At 46.0% G+C, this 23,072-nt stretch overlaps 1 protein-coding gene across 4 annotated transcripts in view; it reads left to right on the top strand.

The window, feature by feature from the left end:
* AJAP1 (adherens junctions associated protein 1) overlaps positions 1 to 23,072 on the top strand; it is a 433,213-nt gene that overhangs the window by 122,786 nt on the left and 287,355 nt on the right. Inside the window, exon 2 of one of the 4 annotated variants that reach the window (XM_082274315.1) lies at positions 17,015 to 17,098. The exons of the other annotated variants lie outside the window; for them this stretch is intronic. The gene's annotated coding sequence lies outside the window, so the exon portion shown is untranslated. The remainder of the gene's footprint in view (positions 1 to 17,014; positions 17,099 to 23,072) is intronic. 4 annotated transcript variants of the gene reach the window in all.

Genomic DNA, 23,072 nt, shown 5'->3' with positions numbered 1-23,072 from the left:
TGGAGAAGAGACGATTGAGGGGGGATATGATATCAATGTACAAATACTGTACTGGCGACCCTAGCATATGGAAAAACCTATTCAGAGAAAGGGAATACAATAAGACACGTGGCCACTCACTAAAACTAGAGGAAAGGCGGTTTAACCTTAAAATACGCAGGGGGTTCTTCACTGTCAGAGCAGTAAGGATGTGGAATTCTGTCCACAAGCAGTGGTATCAGCAGGGAGCATCGATAGTTTCAAAAAACTATTAGATGGGCACCTTAAAGACCACAACATACAGGGGTATACAATGTACAACATACAGGGGTATACAATGTACAACATACAGGGGTATACAATGTACAACATACAGGGGTATACAATGTACAACATACAGGGTATACAATGTACAACATACAGGGGTATACAATGTACAACATACAGGGGTATACAATGTACAACATACAGGGGTATACAATGTACAACATACAGGGGTATACAATGTACAACATACAGGGGGTATACAATGTACAACATACAGGGGTATACAATGTACAATATACAGGGGTATACAATGTACAACATACAGGGGTATACAATGTACAACATACAGGGGTATACAATGTACAACATACAGGGGTATACAATGTACAACATACAGGGGTATACAATGTACAACATACAGGGGTATACAATGTACAACATACAGGGGTATACAATGTACAACATACAGGGGTATACAATGTACAGTTAACAGCAAACACACACACACACACATCATAGGTTGAACTGGATGGACTGATGTCTTTTTTCAACCACACGAACTATGTAACTATGTAACTATAATGCGGCGTGGCATGGAGGCGATCAGCCTGTGGCACTGCTGAGGTGTTATGGAAGCCCAGGTTGCTTTGATCGCAGCCTTCAGCTCCTCTGCATTGTTGGGTCTGGTGTCTCTCATCTTCCTCCTGACAATACCCCGCATATTCTCTATGGGGTTTAGGTCAGGCGAGTTTGCTGGCCAATCAAGCACAGTGATACCATAATCATGCGACCAGTTATTGGTAGTTTTGGCAGTGTGGGCGGTGCCAAGTCCTGCTGGAAAATGAAATCAGCATCTCCATAAATCTGGTCAGCAGAGGGAAGCATGAAGAGCTCTAGAATTTCCTGCTAGAGGGCTGCGCTGACTTTGGACTTTATAAAACACAGTGGACCAATACCAGCAGATGACACGGCTCCCCAAATCATCACTGACTGTGGAAAATTTTGCATTTCATTTGAAAATCAAGGTCCCAGAGTCTGGAGGACGGCCGGAGAGGCACAGAATCCAAGTTGCATGAGGTCCAGTGTGAAGTTTCCACAGGCTGTGATGATTTTGGGAGCAAAAAAAAGAGGAGGGGTGGAGAGGAGGTACGTCACCTCCCCCATCCCATTTGATTTTCCATGGGACAAATGTGGTGACCTCAGGGATGGTGAACTGCAATTGCTGTTGTTGGTGAAGATCCGTTTTAAAAATTTGCCATTTGAATGAGTTGTAAGCTACTTTAGTTTCCAGATGGAATGCATTTTGGCTACAAGAACTGTAACCTTTCTCTGATGGCCGCAAGCATATATGTGGTTGTGGCCTCTTGGCGGGTGGGCTTTAACAACGAGAGGCCACATATATGTGGCCATATGTAAACCCAAAACTGTGTTGAGAGCGCGCTTCCTTTGTCACAAGGGGGGACCCGAATGCCCACATCCGCCTCCCAGCTGTTCATGAACTTCTAGATGTTGGGGGGCGGAGGTGGGCATTCGGGTCCCAAGTTGCATGAGGTCCACTATGAAGTTTCCACATACTGTGATGATTTGGGGAGCAAAAAAAAAGAGGAGGGGTGGAGAGCATTTTGGCTACAAGAACTGTAACCTCTTTCCGATGGCCGCATGCATATATGTGGTTGTGGCCTCTTGGCGGGTGGGCTTTAATGACGAGAGGTCACATATATGTGGCCATATGTAAACCTAAAACTGTGTTGAGAGTGCGTTCCCTTCGCGCTCCCAGCGAAGTCAGGAGGGGGGATCAGAAAATTCCCAATGCATACTTGCGATCGGGGTGCTTTCTGATCATGTGACCATGGTGACAGCCAATCACAGGGGTCACATGACCCGAATGCCCACATCCGCCTCCCCAGCATCTAGAAGTTCTTGAAGAGCCAGGGAGGCGGCAGGTGGAAGGGGTTAAGAAAAACCTGGTTCTGTTTTACTGTTGTCATTAAAGCACATTGGTTTACCCACGTCACCTCCTCCATCCTGTTTGATTGTCCATGGGCCAAATGTGGTGACCCCAGGGATGGTGAACTGCAATTGCTGTTGATGGTGAAGATCCATTTTAAAAATTAGAAATTTGGATGAGTTGTAAGCTACTTTAGTTCCCAGATGGAACGCATTTTTGGCTAAAAGAACTGTAACCTCTCTCTGATGGCCGCATGCATGTATGTGGTTGCGGCCGCTTGGCGGGTGGGCTTTAAAAACGAGAGGCCAAACATATGTGGCCATATGTAAACCCAAAACTGTTGAGAGCGCGCTTCCTTCATCAGGAGGAAAGCTCCCAATGCATATTTCAATTGGGAGCTTTTTGATCATGTGACCGTGGTGACAGCCAATCGCAGTGGTCACATGATTTAAATTCCCATCTCCACCTCCCGGCATCTAGAAGTTCTTGAAGAGACGGGATGCCGCGGCTGGAAGGGGTTAGGAAAAACCTGGTTCTGTTTTACTGTTGTCATTAAAGCACATTGGTTTACCCACGTCACCTCCTCCATCCTGTTTGATTGTCCATGGGCCAAATGTGGTGACCCCAGGGATGGTGAATTGCAACTGCTATTGATGGTGAAGATCCGCTTTAAAAATCTGCATTTTGGATAAGTTGTAAGCTACTTTTGTTCCCAGATGGAACGCATTTTTGGCTACAAGAGCTGTAACCCCTCTCTGATGGCTGCACGCATATACAGTATGTGGTTGTGGCCTCTTGGCGGGTGGGCTTTAACAACGAGAGGCCACATATATGTGGCCATATGTAAACCCAAAACTGTGTTGTCTTCATCACGAGGGGGACCAGAAAGCTCCCAATGCATACTTGCAATCGGGAGCTTTCTGATCATGTGACCGTGGTGACAGCCAATCTCAGTGGTCACATGACTCAAATTCCCACCTCCGCCTCCCGGCATCTAGAAGTTCTTGAAGAGCCAGGAGGTGGTGGTTGGAAGGGGTTAGGAAAAACCTGGTTCTGTTTTACTGTTGTCATTAAAGCACATTGGTTTACCCACGTCACCTCCTCCATCCTGTTTGATTGTCCATGGGCCAAATGTGGTGACCCCAAGGATGGTGAACTGCACTTGTTACCTCTGCAGCCTTCACCCGCCTGGTGGTGAGTGTGCAGACTACTACTATTATTTTAATAATCTTACTATATAAAGTAGAAGTGTCTCTGCGTCCAGTCCCTGTGTCCGTGGGATTGCGCTACTGCGCATGTGCCCCATGGACAGCCGTTGGGACTTGGAGCGCAGAGACTTCGGCCGGCCGGGCGAAAATGTTGAAGCGGTGGGTGCGCGCTCGCACGCGAGAGCCGCTCGGTTCAGCTCTGCGCGTGTCCCCGATGTTGCTAGGGCAACAGAGATGCTACATATGTTCTAGCACCCATTAATTTACCGGGCTTAATGTCTAGTGTATTAATAAAAACATATATTTGAAATTTTTATTTAGTTTTTGGGTACCAAGATAGTCCATTTCCTTTGCTCTCTGGCCACCATTGTGGGTGGTCTCCGGGTTTCAGTTCCGAGAACTTTAAAATAAAACTGAAGTGGCATGCAGCTATTCGGTATATTTTGTAACATCGGAGGTTGAAGGCTCTGTGATCATGATGTGAGTTAATTGCTCCAACAGATTAGCATGCTCCGATGATTAAACGTATGTAGGTGGAGAAACGGCAGCTTAGCTTTGCTTTCATCTGCATCTCTTTTTGTAAGAAATTCAGTTCCAAAAAAATCCCACGCTCTCTGTTCCTAAGCGGGAATTTGGCACTGAGTGATCACTGAAAAAAAAAAAATATATATAGGCTTTAAAACGCAACGGCAGGCAACAAGAAAAGCCAACCGGTGAGCTACAAATGCTATTCCCGAAATATCACACCTATGGAAGGTTCGGGAACTCAGCTTAGTGTTCCTCAAATGCCCATTCCACCCAAAACTCAGTGTCCTCCTGATCATTGAACCCTCCATGTAGTGCCGAGATAAGATCACCTAGAGTCCAGGGCAAAAAGGCCAAATTATGCTCCCCTTCCCCTCCCAAGATGTATGAGCATTATGTGTGAGCAAAAATACCCTCCCCCCCAAAAGGAAAATCGAGCACTAATCTGCATGCTTACCCCCTAGGTATACATTTTCCCTCAACCCAGTACAAATCTGCCCCCTTGCTGAAATCCCCCATCCCAGCAAAAAACTTTCCCCTCCTGCTCTGATCCCGTCTCTCCCCCTATGCCCCCAGCACAAACCCCCCCCCCCCCCACCCAAAAAAATGTCCCCCTCCTAGCACAAATTTCCCCTCTTCCAACACAAACTCCCCCCAATCATCCCTACTAGCAAAAATCCCCTCCAAAAAAGAATTCCCCCTCCTATCACAAATACCCCCCTCACCCAACCATACCATATCTTTAAGGACAAACCCCCCTAATCTCCCCTCCTAGCACAAATTATCTTCCCCCCCCCCCCTCACAACACAAATCCCCCCCCAAAAGCACCTCTTCTAGCACAACTCTCCAAAGTTCCCCTCTTAGAACTAATTTGTATCTCCCACCACTGCCCCCCCACCCAGCCCCCCAACGTACATGATGCCACAGTGCCCTGTGTCCATCGCCGGTGCTAGACTATTTTACGCCCTAGGCAAGACCAGCTACTTGCGCCCCCCCCAGCCATCAAAAAAATAAAAAGTTAAAAACTCCTTTATGTCATACCCAGTGACCCTGATCTGATGGCTCCTCATATTCCTCCATGTCACACCTGGGGACCCTAATATCCCTCTATGCCACACCAAGGGACCCCGAGGATCCTCCATGTCACACCTGGGGACCCTGATGTTCCTCCATTGCACACCTCGGGACCTCAGTCCCCCATGACACACCCAGGGACCCCAATTCCTCATGGCACACCTGGTGACCCCGAAACCCTGTTACACCCACCGACCCCTATCCTCCATGGCACACCTGGTGACCCTGATTCCCTTTCACACCAGGGAACCTCCATGTCACACCCAGCGACCCTGATTCCCTGTTCTGGGGGCACTCACTGGGCAGTATGAAATGAGTGGCCCGCACTCTGCCCTCCTTCACCGTGATCCTGCTGATTCCTTCTCCCAGGACACTCCTCTTCTGGACCACAGTGCTCAGCACAGCTCCAACCGGCTCCTGGTGAAGGGAGAAGCAGCAGTCAGAGAACTCTGCACGTCCATAACCAACCTCCTCAGACCATTCCGGTGCCTCGTCGTTTCTGCTCCAGTAAAGGTGCCGCCCTCCAGTGCCAAGCTTGGGGTCAGGTTCAGCTCCCCTCCGCTCCCTGCTTAATACCGACCCAGGGAAATAAGCGGCTGCCCACCAGCTCAGTGCAGAGAGTCACTTCCTGCCCGGGGTTTACACCACTCAGCTCCAGCCAAAGAGCATAATCATGCAGGCAGCACTCCTGTGGGCTCCCTTCCTGCCTCTTGCCCCCCCCCCCCCCAACAGTGGTGGAAAGCCAGGGCCTGGTAGTTCAGCAACTGCCCCAGACACCTGGCATCTTCCTCTGTCCATTCTTCCTCCCCCACTGCCACTCCCTTCCCTCAGCTCACAAGGATCATTCATGATGGACAGAGAGTGCCGACTCATGGCTGCGCCCCTAGGTTGCAATGCGCCCTAGGCGGCTGCCTAGTGGAAGCATCGGCCCTGCCTGTGTCCCAGCCCTGCAAAAATCTTTGCCACCCAGCACAAATCCTTTCCTCCAAATCCCCCCTCTAGCACAAATTCCCCTGCTCAAATCTCCCATCCTAGCACAAATCCCCCCCATCCCAAATGTCCCTTCCGAGCACAAATACCCCATAGGCATCCCTACTAGAAAAAATCTCCTCCTCCAATCTCCCATTCTAGTACAAATCCCCCCATCCCAAATTTCCCTTCCGAGCACAAATACCCCTCAGTCATCCCTACTAGCACAAATCTTCTCCTCCACTCTCCCATCCTAGCACAAATCCCTCCATCCCAAATTTCCCTTCCGAGCACAAATATCCCCCAGTCATCCCTACTAGCACAAATCCCCCCCTAACCCCCACCATATCACATTTTCCAGCACAAACCCTCCTAATACTCCCTCCTAGCAGAAATCCTCCTCCCCCTCCCAACACAAATTCCCCCCAAATCACCTCTTCTAGCACACCTTCCTAAATTTACCCTCCTGGAACATTTTTTACCCTCTGCAACACCCCCCCCCCCCCAAAAGCCCCTCTCCCAACACAAAATCCCTCCTTCAATTCCCTCATGGTGCCCCCCCACCCACCGCACATAATACCATAGTGCCCAGGGCAACTGTACCTTCTGCCCGCCCCTTGTCACAGCCCTGCAAAAATCTTTGCCCCCAAGCACAAATCCTCTTCCCCCACCCCTGGCACAAATTCTCTCCCCTACTCAGAATCCCCTCTCACAGCACAAATTCTCTCCTCACCCCCACCATATCACATTTTCTAGCACAGACCCCCCTTAATCCCCCCTACTGGCACAAATCCCCTTCCCTCCTCTCAAACACAAATCCCCCCCCCCCCCCCAAAATCACCTATTCTAGCACACAGAGGTTTAGACATTAATGGCTGTGTGTTGAGTTATTTTGAGGGGACTGTAAATTTACACTGTTATACAAGCTGTACACTCACTACTTTACATTGTAGCAAAGTCTCATTTCTTCAGTGTTGTCCCATGAAAAGATAGAATAAAATATTTACAATGGGGTGTACTTACTTTTGTGAGATACTGTATATATATATATATATACAGGGCCGTCTATAATATTGATTGGACCCTGGGCAAATATTTTCTTGGGCCCTCCCAAATCGACTTATCAACTACTGGCCAGCAGTGCGGGCTCAAGGAGCAGCTGATTTGGGCCCCACAACAATGACTGGGCCCAGGGCAGCTGCCCCTTTTGCCCTGTGTTAAAGACGGCCCTGTATATATATATATAATGTTTGGGGGTTATAAGCAATTTTCTAGTAAAAATATTCTGATTTAAACATGTACATAAAAAGCACCAGAAGAAGCCTGGTGGTCTTGAAAAGCCTCTGAGGGTTTCTGACTACTTTTATGCTATCAGGCACTTTTTTATGTTTTGCTAACTTTGTTTCCTATCAGCCAAAATCTTTTTGACTTTGTATCTTTTGGCACCAAGCTTTCAAAAGGATACAAGGTGAATGATTGTAACATTGGCTATCTATGGGGATGAGAAGCGATATTACAGTTTTATACTCTCATGGAGGGATTCTTCGATGTTGGAAGGCTGCTGCTAAGTTAACAAATGAACTCCGATCCCGGAGCTCCAGCTTTCCCATATGTGATGCAGCTGACATTTTATCCATGGACCAGTTCTCTGCGCTGACTGTCGGCTGAACCAAGTCCCCCAGGTGTCTTGGCGGATGGCATTAGTCAACAAAGTTAAGCCGCTGTTGCCGGGGATATGGAAAGCTTGGCCTAGTTTTCAGTTCAGTGCTGAAATTTCCTTTCTTACAGTAAATCAGAGCATTTAGCAAGTGGAGACGTTCTATGGCTTTCGGCAGACAACCTTTATCTCTTAGCGGTTATCTAATGCGCTGGAAACCTTTTCCTCCAAACTTTGTGCGGCCCCCGAGGAATAGGAAATTAGAAGGAACGGTGAAGCCGGATTAGGAGGACGAGGTTTAATTGCCCTGCAAAATGCCCACTTACATTGAGTGAAAGCTCAAATGGAAGAGGAGGTTGTGATATCGCAGATCTTTTTAACCCCTTTAAGACAGCTTTAGGCATGGCGGGTGGGCCTTAACCACTTTACCACCGGAGGATTTCGCTGTCTTACGTCTGGGCCACTTTTTGCGATTCGGCACTGTGCGACTTTAACTGACAATTGCGCGGTCGTGCGATGCTGTACCCAAACTAAATTTGTGTCCTTTTTTTCCCACAAACAGAGCTTTCTTTTGGTGGTATTTGATCACCTGTGCGATTTTTACTTTTTGTGCTATAAACAAAAAAACAGCGTAAATTTTGAAAAAATAACAATATTTTTCACATTTTTTTATATGAAATTACCCCCCCAAAAAAATGTAAAAATCAAAAATTTTTTACATTTTTGGCCAATTTGTTTTCTGCTACCTATGTTTGGTAAAAAAAAAATCGCAATAAGCGTATTTTGATTGGTTTGCGCAAAAGTTATTGCGTTTACTAACTAAGGGAAAGATTTCTGTCATTTTTGGTGTTTTTTTTTTTAACGAGTAATGGCGGCGATCTGCAATTTTTTTTTGCGGTACTGCGACATTGCGGCGGACAGATCGGACCCTTGACTGACATTTTTGACACTTTTGGGGGTACCAGAGACATTACTGCAGTAATCAGTGCTATAAATATGCACTGTTACTGTAAAAATGACACTGGCAGGGAAGGGGTTAATTTTTATTGGTGATCAAGGGGTTAATGTATGCCTGGTGCTTACTGACGTGTGTGGGGGGAGGTGACTGAGTGACACAGGGACAGATCGCATGTTCAGCTATGCTGAACCCTGCAATCTGTCACTGTCTGTCACTTAGGAGATCCGCCCACTTTGTTTACACAAGCGGGCGGATCTCCACACTCGATTCCCCGCCGATCGGGGAAGAGCAGCGGCGATCACCACCGCTCCTCCCCTGGCCCGACTCCGGCTGTGACTGAATAAAGCGGGAGAGAGCCTCCGGCGGCGCGCGCGCGCCGCCGAGAGAGGGGAATGTCTGGTGACGTAGGTCTACGTCGCCAGACGTTATCGAGCCACTTTGCCGCAGTACAGCTCTAGTGAGCAGTGTGGAAGCGGTTAATGACCCAGCAGCCGCGTATATGCGTCACTGTGATGTTCTGGGGTAACCAAGCTGTTACCAACAGCTTACAGCCAACTACCAATGATCAGGAGCCAGAAGGGCAGAGTCTGGTGACCTAATGACTGTGCAGCCAATCACAGTGCTGCATGATTAGAAGCCCCTCCTACCAGTCTAGGGTGTCATGGACCACTTTAAGGGCTAGCACTTTGCGATGGCATGTTCTGGGGTTCTGGGGTGACCAAGCTGTCACCAATAGCTCACAGTCAGCTAGCAATGATCAGGAGCTGATAGGACTGGCTCCTATTATATAATTACTGTGCAGCCAATCACAGTGTTGCATGATTAGGAGCCCCTCCTACCAGCTTTGGGTGTCATGGACCACTTAAAGGGCCAGCTCATGGCAGTAGCATGTTCTGGGATGACCATGCTGCCACCAACAGCTCTCAGTCTACTACCAATGGTAAGGAGCCAGTTGCAAAGGCCACATTGACAAAATCACTGTGCAGCCAATCACAGTGCTGCAGGATTAGGAGCCCCTCCTACCATCCTTGGGCATCAGAGACCACTTAAAGGGCCTGCTCTTGGTAGTGGCATGTTCTGGGGTGACCACCCTGTCACCAAAAGCTCACAATCAACCACCAATGGTCAGGAGCCGGAAGAGCAGGGTCCGATGACCTAATAACTCTGCAGCCTATCACAGTGCTGCATGATTAGAAGCTCCTCCTACCAACGTCAGGTGCCATGGATCCCTTTAAGGGCTAGCACTTGGTGGTGGCAAGTTTTGGGGTGACCAAGCTGTCACCAACATCTTACAGTCAATGAGCAATGATCAGGAGTCGGTCACATAGGCAGCGATGACAAAATTACTGTTCAACCAATCACAGTGCTGCATGGTTAGGAGCGCCTCCTATCATCCTTGGGCATCATGGGCCACTTAAAGGGCTGGGTTTTGGCGGTGGCATGTTCTGTGGTGACCAAGCTGTCACTAACATCTCACAGTCAACTACCAATTGTCAGCAGCCGGTAGCATAGGCTGCAATGACAAAGTCACTGTGCAGCCAATCACAGTGCTCCATGATTAGAAGCCCCTCCTACCAGCCTTGAGTGTCATGGATGATTTAAAGGGTCAGCTCTTGGCAGTGGCAAGCTCTGGGGTGACCAAGCTGTCACCAGCAGCTGACAGTCAACTACCAATGATCAGGAGCCGGAAAGGCAGGGTCAGATGACCTAATGACTGTGCATCCAATCACAGTGTTGCATAATTAGAAGCCCCTCCTAATAGCCTTGGGTGTCATTGACCACTTAAAGGGCCAGATCTTGGCAGTGGCATGCTGTGGGAGTCAACAAGAGGTCACCAACAGCTTACAGTCAACTAGCACTGATCAGAAGGGTGAAGGGCGGGGTCTAACGACCTAATGACTGCGCAGCCAATTACAGTGCTGCATGATTAGAAGCCACTCCTACCAGTCTTAGGTGCTATGGACCACTTTAAGGGCTTGCTTGGAGGTGGCATATTCCAGTGGTCACCAAGCTGTCACCAACATCTTACAGTCAACTAACACCACCCCACCAATGTTGGGGATATTTTTACACTCAGTGGCACCAATGCTGGGGGGTTAAATATTGTGTCTGCTGACACTAATGCTGGGGGTTATTTTTTCACTCAGTGGCACCAATGCTGGGGGTTATTATTGAACTCACTGACATCAGTGCTGGGGGTTATTGCACTCACTGACACCAATGCTGGGGGTTATTATTTAACATACTGACAGAAATGCTGGGGGTTATTATTGTGTCCACTGACACCAGTGCTGGGGGTTAATATTGAACGTACTGACACCAATGCTGGGGTTATTTTTGCACTCAGTGGCACCAACGCTGGGGGTTATTATTGGGTTCACAGACACCAGTGCCGGGGGTTATTATTGAACATACTGACACCAATGCCGGGGGTTATTATTGTACTCAATGGAACCAACGCTGTGGGGCTATTATTGTGTCCACTGACACACATGTGGGGAGTTATTATTGCACTCCATTAATTGTTTTAACTCTTGGGGTTTATTAGTGGGTCTGCTGACACTAATGCTGGGGGTTAATATTGAACGTACTGACACCAATGCTGGGGGTTATTTTTGCACTCAGTGTCATCAATGCTGGAGGTTATTATTAAACTCTCTGACACCAATGCTGGGGGGGTTATTGAACTCACTGACACCAGTGCTGGGGGTTATTATTAAACATACTGACAGAAATGTTGGGGGTTATTATTAACCACTTCCGCACTGCTCACTAGAGCTGTACTGCGGCAAAGTGGCTCGATAACGTCTGGCGACGTAGACCTACGTCAGCAGACATTCCACCTTCTCGGCGGCGCGCGCACGCCGCAGGAGTCTCGCTCCCGCGCGCCGCCGGAGGCTCGCTCCCGCTGTATTCAGTCACAGCGGGAGTCGGGCCAGGGGAGGAGCAGCGGCGATTGCCGCTGCTCTTCCCTGATCGTCGGGGAATCAAGTGTGGAGATCCGCCTGCTTAAGTAAACACAAGCAGGCGGATCTCCTAAGTGACAGGCAGGGTCAGATTGCAGGGTTCAGCATAGCTGAACATGCGATCTGTCCCTGTGTCACTCAGTCACCTCCCCCCACACACGTCAGTAAGCACCATGCATACATTAACCCCTTGATCACCAATAAAAATGAACCCCTTCCCTGCCAGTGTCATTTTTACAGTAACAGTGCATATATATAGCACTGATTACTGTAGTAATGTCACTGGTAACCCCAAAAGTGTCAAAAATGTCAGTCAAGGGTCCGATCTGTCCGCCGCAATGTCGCAGTCCCGCAAAAAAAAAACGCAGATCGCCGCCATTACTCGTTAAAAAAAAAAAAACACCAAAAATTTAGCAAACATAGATAGCAGAAAACAAATTGGCCAAAAATGTAAAAAAAATTTTGATTTTTACATTTTTTTGGGGGGGAATTTCATATAAAAAAATGTGAAAAATATTGTTATTTTTTCAAAATTGTCGCTATTTTTTGTTTATACCACCAAAATAAAGCTCTGTTTGTGGGGAAAAAAAGGACATCAATTTTATTTAGGTACAACGTCGCACAACCGCGCAATTAGTTAAAATAACGCAGTGCCGTATCGCAAAAAAAAATGGCCTGGTCATTAACCACTTAAGCCCCGGAAGATTTTACCCCCTTCCTGACTAGGGCCTATTTTGCGATTCGGCACTGCGTGACTTTAACGGACAATTGCGCGGTCGTGCGACACTGTACCTAAACTAATTTGATGTCCTTTTTTTCCCCACAAACAGAGCTTTCTTTTGGTGGTATTTGATCACCTGTGCAATTTTTACTTTTTGCGCTATAAACAAAAAAAGAGCATCAATTTTGCAAAAATAACAATATTTTTCACATTTATTTATATAAAATTCCCCCCAAAAAATGTAAAAATCTAAATTTTTAAACATTTTTGGCCAATTTGTTTTCTGCTACATATGTTTGGTAAAAAAAAAAACGCAAAAAGCGTATTTTGATTGGTTTGCGCAAAAGTTATTGCGTTTACTAACAAAGGGAAAGATTTTTGTCATTTTTGTTGTTTTTTTTTAACGCGTAATGGGGGCGATCTGCGATTTTTTTTGCGGGACTGCGACATTGCGGCGGACAGATCGGACCCCTGACTGATATTTTTGACACTTTTGGGGTTACCAGTGACATTACTACAGTAATCAGAGTTATATATAAATGCACTGTTACTGTAAAAATACACTGGCAGTGAAGGGGTTAACTTTTTTTTGAGAGGGAGGGGTTATGTGTGTCCCTAGGGGCGTGATTCTTACTGTGATTGGCTGTGGCTTGAGATGTATGAACAATGATCAACGGTCCTACATAGTAGAACCGTATGATCACCATTCATACACAGGGGAGAATGACAGGCGGCTTGTTTACATCAGCCGCCTGCCTTTCTCCCTCTCCCCCGACGATCGCCGAGTGACCGATGGACATCGGGGGGTCCGTGACCACTCAGGAGCGGGAGCGCGCCTCCGGCGGCGCGCGCTCGCTCCCTAGACCCTCACAGGCTAGCGACGTAGACCTACGTCACTCTGCCTGTGAGGGGCTGACCGCCGCAGTAAATAGGTGTGCGGCGGTCGGCAAGTGGTTAAGGGGGAAAATCCTTCCAGTCCAGAAGTGGTTAACTAAGGCTGGTAACATTCCTTTACCTGGATCATTGCCCCAATTTCTGTTCAGCTCCATACGGATTTCTTGTATTTGTATCTTTACATTTAAATGTACTTAGCTTATATAACCATCCCTTTCACACATGAATATAATCCTGGGAGTACAGAGCGCTGACAACCTGAAGAAATCAGATTAAATTTGCATAAACTGACGCTGATTACCATAATTGTTAATAAACGATATTTCTAGAAGTGGGACCGGTGCTGGGTGGGGGAGGGGCACCGCTCAATGCACATCTATTCAACTTGCTGAGGGCCAGAACGGCACCGGGAGGGAAAACGTTTTACGGGTCCGCGGTGTGCGGCCGCCCGCTATATCACCTCCAGTTAGCGCTGTTTGTGCGAATTGCGAATTTTAATTTGATGATTGCTGTTGGCGGTATCGCAGCGGAGGGAGAAAAAAAATGGTGACAAAGGAGTAATATGGAGATTGAAGAAAATCAATATCTCATTGGGGTAACCTGAAAGGATATTGATGGATGATAGGGATGGATAGCGCCTAATGCTTAGAATATTTTATTACTAATAAGATATAAAAATATAGAAAGTGAAAATGGGAGATCAGCAATAGAGGAACAGACACAAATCTAGAGGAAATCCTGCAAAAAAAATAATGAATAAATAAAAATAATAATAATAAAAAAAAATCAAGAAATATTAAAGAATAGAGAAACATACACATATCCTATAAACAAAAAAAATAATATATATACAGTATACATGTATATATTATATTGTCAAAGTCATGGTGGAACAGAAAAGGGTCTTCACCAAACTGTTACCACAAGGTTGGAAGAGCCCAATTGTCTACATCAGGGGTGTCAAACTCAATATCATCAAAGGGCCACATAAGCAGTATGATTGCCATCAAAGGGCCAGTTGCATTTGGGGTGCGCTACCGTACATACAGAGTGCAGAGTTCAGGAGTGCATTATGTACAGAGTGCGGGGTAAGGGGTGCACTACATGCAAAGTTCAGGAGTGCATTATGTACAAAGTGCGGGGTAAGGGGTGCACTACATGCAGAGTTCAGGAGTGCATTATGTACAGAGTGCAGGGTTAGGGGTGTGCTACATGCAGAGTTCAGGAGTGCATTATGTACAGAGTGCAGGGTTAAGGGGTGCACTAAATGCAAAGTTCAAGAGTGCATTATGTACAGAGTGCAGGGTTAGGGGTGCACTACATGCAGAGTTCAGGAGTGCATTATGTACAGAGTGCAAGGTTAAGGGGTGCGCTACTTGCAGAGTTCAGGAGTGCATTATGTACAGAGTGCAGGGTTAGGGGTGCGCTACATGCAGAGTTCAGGAGTGCATTATGTACAGAGTGCAAGGTTAAGGGGTGCGCTACTTGCAGAGTTCAGGAGTGCATTATGTACAGAGTGCAGGGTTAAGGGGTGTGCTACATGCAGAGTTCAGGAGTGCATTATGTACAGAGTGCAAGGTTAAGGGGTGCGCTACATGCAGAGTTCAGGAGTGCATCATGTACAGAGTGCAAGGTTAAGGGGTGCGCTACATGCAGAGTTCAGGAGTGCATTATGTACAGAGTGCAGGGTTAAGGGGTGCGGTATGCACAGTGTGCAACCCAACCCCCCACCAAAGTATCTACCTGTGTAGGTGGCTCTCCCTCAGTTTCTGGAGATCTGTCCCTGCTATGAGTGTGTGAAGGTATCTGTTACTTTTGGGAGCCGCTGTGTTTGCAAGTGACAGCGTGGATTGGAGGGCATGAGGAGGTGGTGGAATGGAGTTCCACCTTGTTTGGCTGCGAAACTGGATGCATGGGCCACTTGACAAGGCCTGGAGGGAAAGATTCGGGCTGCCGGCCTTGTGTTTCACATGTGTGGTCTACATCTTTATATTATAGAGGATTACCAGGACCCTTCACTGGAGACACCTGAACTCCATCATTTAGAGGGGGATCCCCATACTTTGGCTCATATAGTATAGGTGGACCAATGGACACAAACATATAATCAAGCATTTTCTGATGCATGTAACATTTTTCTTTTTTTTTTCTTCTTCCAATATTGGTATTTTATTATAGGAATGTCTCTACATTAAAGATAACTGCACTTTAAATACAGATTCTTTAGCCATCATTGTTTTTTTTTTTTTTTTAATTCTTTTTATTTCAATATGTGCATAAAAACGAACATTCCAAACGTCCTTTCAACAAAGGGACAAAACAATATAAAATAAAAAAATTATACAATATCCAAATAATTATCTGTTTACTTAGTATTCATAATCTCTTTATGCCAAGGTATATCCATTTAGCTTAATTGATCGCCGTTGTCCCGGTGTGCCCCAACCCCTTGCTCCATTGCATTCATAGATTTATTTCCTCATCATACTATGTGCATCCCTCTATATCCTCTTAGTTATCTCCTTATATTCAACCATTGGTTAATGTTGATTGACTCCAATTATCCCAAATTTTATTATATTTCGTTGAGCATCCTCTATGCATATACAATACTTTTTCAAATGGTAAAATCTGATTTACTGCTCTTATCCAGGTCTTAACAACAGGGGGCTTCACTTGAATCCACTTAACTGTGATTATTTTCCTTGCCATAAACAGCGTTTCTCTAAGCATTATCTTGTGGTATCTAGACCATGTTATTTCATCTAATATACCCAGCAAACAGGTTTCTGGGGTCAAAGGTACAGGCATATTCAGGACAGAGGATAATATTTGAATTATTTCCTGCCAGAATCTTGATATCACTGGACAAAACCACATAATATGTATAAAGTCTGCCCGCTTAGCACTGCATCTCAAACACTTAGGAGATGCAATGCTTTGCATTGCATAAAGTCTACTTGGAGAGAGATATGATTGATGTAGCATATAAAATTGTATTAACCTATTGTTTGCTGCTGGCGATAGATATAAATGGGATGAACGGGCTTCTTTCCAATCTTTGTCAGTTAAATTGGGAATTATTTCCTGCCATTTTGTTCTTATTGCCAAGGGATTCATTCCTGAATTAACCCTGGTTAAATGTGCATATATTTTAGAGATTAATCCTTTAGGGCCCTGGGACCTAAGGATACCAATCATTGGATATCTAGAGATCCCAGGTCCCAAAACTCCAAATTGCGCTTGTAACGCATGCCGCAACTGTAGGTATCTATATAATGAGGTATGTGTTATATCATATGTCATTTGTATATCTGAAAAAGAGTACATATGTGTTATGTCATATACGTCTGCAAGGACTGATATCCCTTTTTGTTCCCAGAACTGATACTCTACCAATTGTTTCAGTTGATTGAACATTGGGTTTCGCCAATGGGAGATCCATGTTTATTTGTGTGTTTCCCTCTCTCCATATTGTACGACCTAATTGGTATTTGCTTATATTTTAATTTATTCAAAGGTGCTTCTAGGGCTATAAGTAAATTATCGATTTGTAAAACATGAGCCAGGTGTGATTCTACCATCTGTAGTGTTACTGGTACTATCCATCCTGTGAGATGTTTAAGTTGTCCAGCGAGATAGTATCTGTATATATTAGGAAGTGCCATACCTGCTTCTGTTTTAGAGATATATAGAGATATCCAACCAACTTCTTCCATGTAATAGCTGATACCAGTCATTACTCATCATTCTTGTATTATGGGATGTCATGTGTCCTTTATATCTGACATATGCAATGCTTTCTGTTTATCATTTTCATATGGTAGCTTGTTTTCGCCCTCTACAGGCCAAGACAGTCATCACCACCACCATGAACCTCCAACATTTCTCACCAGTCCAACTGTCACAGTCCTTTGTTCTGCGTTTCTTTGTAAGTGTTCTCCATCTTTCATCTCTTTTTTTTGTGATGGTATTTGCCTATTGGTTGGCAGTTAAAGCTGTTTCTCCAGTACATATCTATCTATCTATCTATCTATCTATCTATCTATCTATCTATCTATCTATCTATCTATCTATCTATCTATCTATCTATCTATCTGTCTGTCTATCTGTCTGTCTGTCTGTCTGTCTGTCTGTCTGTCTATCTATCTATCTATCTATCTATCTGTCTATCTGTCTATCTGTCTATCTGTCTATCTGTCTGTCTATCTGTCTGTCTGTCTGTCTGTCTGTCTGTCTGTCTATCTATCTATCTATCTATCTATCTATCTATCTATCTATCTATCTATCTATCTATCTATCTATCTATCTGTCTGTCTGTCTGTCTGTCTGTCTGTCTGTCTGTCTGTCTGTCTGTCTGTCTGTCTGTCTGTCTGTCTGTCTGTCTGTCTATCTATCTATCTATCTATCTATCTATCTATCTATCTGGCCATGGCTTCCTCTCCTTCTGATTCTGCACCATTTATTCCAGCACACCACAAGCCCAAATGTTTTCTTCACTCTCTCCTCATTTACATTTCCCTTTCCTTTCCTCCCTCCTTCCTTTTCTATTCTTCCTTCCTTTCTTTCCTTCTTTCTTTCCCATGATCCATCTGTCTGATCACACTGCAGCCATCTATAATTGTATTTCATTCTTGTCTTCCTTCCCATACTTTCCACTCCTTGTTCATCTTTTCTTTCTTTCATTTTCTCTCTTTCCTTCCTTCCTTCCTTCCTTCCTTCCTTCCTTCCTTCCTTCCTTCCTTCCTTCCTTCCTTCCTTCTTTTTCTCTCTCTTTCCTTCCTTCCTTCCTTTTCTCTCTTTCCTTCCCTCCTTCTTTCATTTTCTCTTTCTCTCTTTCCTTCTTTCTTTCATTTTCTCTATTTCCTTCCTTCCTTCCTTCCTTCCTTCCTTCCTTCCTTCCTTCCTTCCTTCCTTTTCTCTCTTTCTCTCTTTCCTTCCTTCTTTCATTTTCTCTCTTTCTTTCTTTCCTTCTTTCATTTTCTCTCTTTCTTTCTTTCCTTCCTTCCTTCCTTCCTTCCCTCCTTCCTTCCTTCCTTCCTTCCTTCCTTCCTTCCTTCCTTCCTTCCTTCCTTCCTTCCTTCCTTCCTTCCTTCCTTCCTTCCTTCCTTCCTTCCTTCCTTCCTTTTCTCTCTTTCTCTCTTTCCTTCCTTCTTTCATTTTCTCTCTTTCTTTCTTTCCTTCCCTCCCTCCTTCCTTCCCTCCTTCCTTCCTTCCTTCCTTCCTTCCTTCCTTCCTTCCTTCCCTCCTTCCTTCCTTCCTTCCTTCCTTCCTTCCTTCCTTCCTTCCTTCCTTCCTTCCTTCCTTCCTTTTCTCTCTTTCCTTCCCTCCTTCTTTCATTTTCTCTCTTTCCTTCCTTCCTTCTTTCGTTTTCTCTCTTTCTTTCCTTCCTTCCTTCTTTCGTTTTCTCTCTTTCCTTCCTTCCTTCCTTCCTTCCTTCCTTCCTTCCTTCCTTCCTTCCTTCCTTCCTTCCTTCCTTCCTTCCTTCCTTCCTTCCTTCCTTCCTTCCTTCCTTCCTTCCTTCCTTCCTTCCTTCCTTCCTTCCTCCCTTTTCGCTCTCTGTCCTTCTCCTTCCTTCTTTCTTTTGTTTACTTCCTTCCGTCCTTCCTTCTTTCCTTCCTTTTTTCTTTCTCTCTCTCTCTTTCTTTCTTTCTTTCTTTCTTCTATGTATGTACTGGAATGACACTAAACTGTATCCATTGTGTTACTTTTTAATTGCGTTACATCTTTGTGTTTCAGTCCATGATTTTATTTTGATAGTCGATGTATTTTACACCGATCATTCGCTGCCAGTTTTATTTTCTGTGCTCTCTGTTATATTTATTTCAGAGGGAAGCGATGTTGTATTTTTCCACAATTCATTGTTATTGTATATGGAGAGAAGGAAGTGATTTTCCTATTGTTAGATTTGCTCTGTGGTGGTTTTTATGATTATGTTTCATGTTGGGTTGAATTTTCTCTCTAGAATGGATTTCAGTTGTTTATTTTAATCCTGCGCTGTTAGCAATGACCTCTAATCCTTCCGTCTGTTAAAGTGCCGCCGTCCTCTCTGCACATCGCCCATCGCTGCCAGTCAGGAGGAACTGTGAGTATTCACCTGTCTTCTCTTACAGGTAAATAAAGAGATCCTGTTGGGTTACAATGTATCAGGATCAGAGGTCCTTGTAATAGAAGAGGTACACTCACTCTGAAGTTGGACCGTGTCTATTACCACCCCTCTCTTACCATGGGCTTTTTTCTCAGAGAATAGGAAAAGGTAACCCCCCCTTCCCGAGTCACCCCTAGTCCCTGCCCCACCCCCCCACCCAACTTTGAGTACCATCCCTTGGGGTCCCCCCCCCCACACACACACTCACCTCCCAGTACAGACCAATTTAGAGAATACAGAACCAAGTATCATTTGAGGTGCTAAGTAGCAATAGATCCCCCTTGCAACACTAGATCCCCCCCCCCCCCAGCAACAAAATTCACCTACAGCAAAAATAAAACCCCTCAAGTAACAACAGACCCCCAGCAGCCAGCAACAATAGACCCCCCCTCCCGCAACAAAATACACCCCCAGCAACAATAGAACCCCTTCAGTAACTATGAACCCCAGCAGCCGGCAACAATAGATCCCTCCCCCAGCAACAAAATACACCCCAGCAACAATAGAACCCCTTCAGTAACTATAGACCCCAGCAGCCGGCAACAATAGACCCCCCCCCAGCAACACAATACACCCCAGCAACAATAGAACCCCTTTAGTAACAAAAGACCTCCCAGCAGCTGGCAACAATAGACCCCCCCTCCCGGCAACAAAATACACCCCCAGCAACAATAGAACCCCAGTAGCCGGCAACAACAGATCCCTCAGCAACAAAATACACCCCCAGCAACAATAAAACCCCTTCAGTAACTATGAACCCCAGCAGCCGGCAACAATAGACCCCCCCCTCCCGGCAACAAAATACACCCCCAGCAACAATAAAACCCCTTCAGTAACTATGAACCCCAGCAGCCGGCAACAATAGATCCCTCCCCCAGCAACAAAATACACCCCCAGCAACAATAGAACCCCTTCAGTAACTATAGACCCCAGCAGCCGGCAACAATAGACCCCCCCCCCAGCAACACAATACACCCCCAGCAACAATAGAACCCCTTTAGTAACAAAAGACCTCCCAGCAGCTGGCAACAATAGACCCCCCAGCAACAAAATACACTCCCAGCAACAATAGAACCCCTACAGTAACTATAGACCCCCAATAGCCGGCAACAACAGATCCCTCAGCAACAAAATACACCCCTAGCAACAATAGAACCCCTTCAGTAACTATAGACCCCAGCAGCCGGCAACAATAGACCCCCCCCCCCCAGCAACACAATACACCGCCAGCAACAATAGAACAGTTCCAGTAACAATAGACCCCCCAGCAGCCAGCAACAATAGACCCCCCGGCAACAAAATACACCCCCAGCAACAATAGAACCCCTTTAGTAACAAAAGACCCCGCAGCAGCCAGCAACAATAGACCCCCAGCAACACAATACACCCCCAGCAACAATAGAACCCCTTCAGTAACTATAGACCCCAGCAGCCGGCAACAATAGACCCCCCCCCCCAGCAACACAATACACCCCCAGCAACAATAGAACAGTTCCAGTAACAATAGACCCCCCAGCAGCCAGCAACAATAGACCCCCAGCAACAAAATACACCCCCAGCAACAATAGAATCCCTTTAGTAATGAAAGACCTCCCAGCAGCTGGCAACAATAGATCCCCAGCAACAAAATTCACCCCCAGCAACAATAGAACCCCTACAGTAACTATAGACCCCAGCAGCCGGCAACAATAGACCCCCCCCCAGCAACACAATACACCCCCAGCAACAATAGAACAGTTCCAGTAACAATAGACCCCCCAGCAGCCAGCAACAATAGACCCCCCGGCAACAAAATACACCCCCAGCAACAATAGAACCCCTTTAGTAACGAAAGACCTCCCAGCAGCTGGCAACAACAGATCCCCTACAGTAACTATAGACCCCCAGTAGCCGGCAACAACAGATCCCTCCTTCAACAGTATCTCCCTCTCAGCAATAATTGATCCCCCGCAACAATAGATCCCCTAGCACACCCTAGCAAACCCTTGCCATAAGATGCATTATATGTGTAAAAATCCTTCAGCCTTTACAGACACTTTAATATTATTTATTTATTATTATTATTATCATTTAGACCCCGTTCACACTGGGGCAACGCTACTTGCCGGGGCGACCTCACAGGTCACGGTGCGCAGCTCGCACCGCGACCTCGGAGCGGCCAGCACGGACTTCATAACATTGAAGTCTATGCAGGTCGCTCCGGGTCGCCCCAAAGAAGCTCCGGACCCTTTTTCTAAGTCGGAGCGACTTGTGTCGCTCCTATTAGAACGGGTCCACAGCTTCTCTATGGAAGGCGACCTACGGCGACCTGTCAGATGACCAGGTCGCCTGACAGGTCGCCCCAGTGTGAACGGGGTCTTAGGCTTTAACGTTCACAGGGCTCAGTAGCTCAAAATGAAATTTACACACACACAGGTATATAAATCAGAGCGATCATTCTTCTCCCTTCCTGCCTGAGCAGAGTTTCAATTAGATGCAGAGAGGCTGAAAGTAGGCAGCATCTGATGAGCTCCTTCTTTAGAAAAGGTGTAGGGCTCTGAACACTTTATCACTATGGGTCCACCTTGTATTGGATGTTTATTTAAAAATCCAAAAAATAAATATATAAAATGATATATATATATATAAACACTATATTGTCAAAAGTATTGGGACGCCTGACTTTGCACACACATGAACTTTAATGGCATCCCAGTCTTAGTCCATAGGGTTCAATATTGAGTTGGCCCACCCTTTGCAGCTATAACAGCTTCAACTCTTCTGGGAAGGCTGTCCACAAGGTTTAGGAGTGTCTATGGGAATGTTTGACCATTCTTCCAGAAGTGCATCTGTGAGGTCAGGCACTGATGTTGGACGAGAAGGCCTGGCTTGCAGTCTCTGCTCTAATTCATCCCAAAGGTGTTCTATCGGGTTGAGGTCAGGAATAAAAAGTAAAAGGTTGCACTTACAAAAATCGCATGGTATCAGGCAATACACAATCGCAAATTGAAGTCTACTGGAGGCTCCCTATTCAGTAGACTTCAATTTGAGATTGTGTATTGCCTGATACCTTTTTATTGAAAGTTATTTTAGCAATATTACGCTATGTGCACTTTCTTCTTGGCTTCTATGTGGACTGGTGCTTGAGAGATTTCCACCCTCCCCTTATACTCCCATGAGCCTGGAACCATATCCTTGGTCGTTTGTATGAGGATTCTGGATCATCATATAAGTCTGGTTGGCAGAGGCGTAACTAGAACCTTCAGGGCCCTGGTGCAAGAAACCATGAAAGGCCCCCCGGACCCCTAGCCGGGGCCCTTTCCTTTAAGCCTGGGGCTCTTTCCACTGATCCTGGGGCCCTTTACTCTCATTTTGGGACCCTTTCACAAGTTCTGCACTGGGCCCCCTTCCTGCCATCTTGGGGCCTCCCAATGGTGGTGGAATGCCAGGGCCCCGGTCGCAGATTTGACCTTTGCGATCCTGGAAGTTCACCCACTGGTGTCAGTAGTTTTTATTTTTTGATATTTTAATTGTATTATTTTTTATCATTTTATTTTATTTTTTTACAATGTGACTGACTATGACTCTGTCCATTCAGAAAAGGAAGGAGCTGATAAATGACATATTTACCGACCCCTTCCTGGTTCTCTATTGTGAACCATCCCCTTCAGCAGCCGGCAGGAGAGGGGAGGGAGCACAGTGGGGGGGGGGGGGAACCAGGGGAGCACACAGGGGCCCAGAGACAGCAGAACACAAGTGAACTGGATAGGAGGAGTGG

The sequence above is a fragment of the Pelophylax lessonae genome, assembly GCF_965119305.1.
Source record: "Pelophylax lessonae genome assembly, chromosome: 12".
NCBI classification, from domain to species: domain Eukaryota; kingdom Metazoa; phylum Chordata; class Amphibia; order Anura; family Ranidae; genus Pelophylax; species Pelophylax lessonae.
This window is presented reverse-complemented; position numbering and strand designations above follow the sequence as displayed.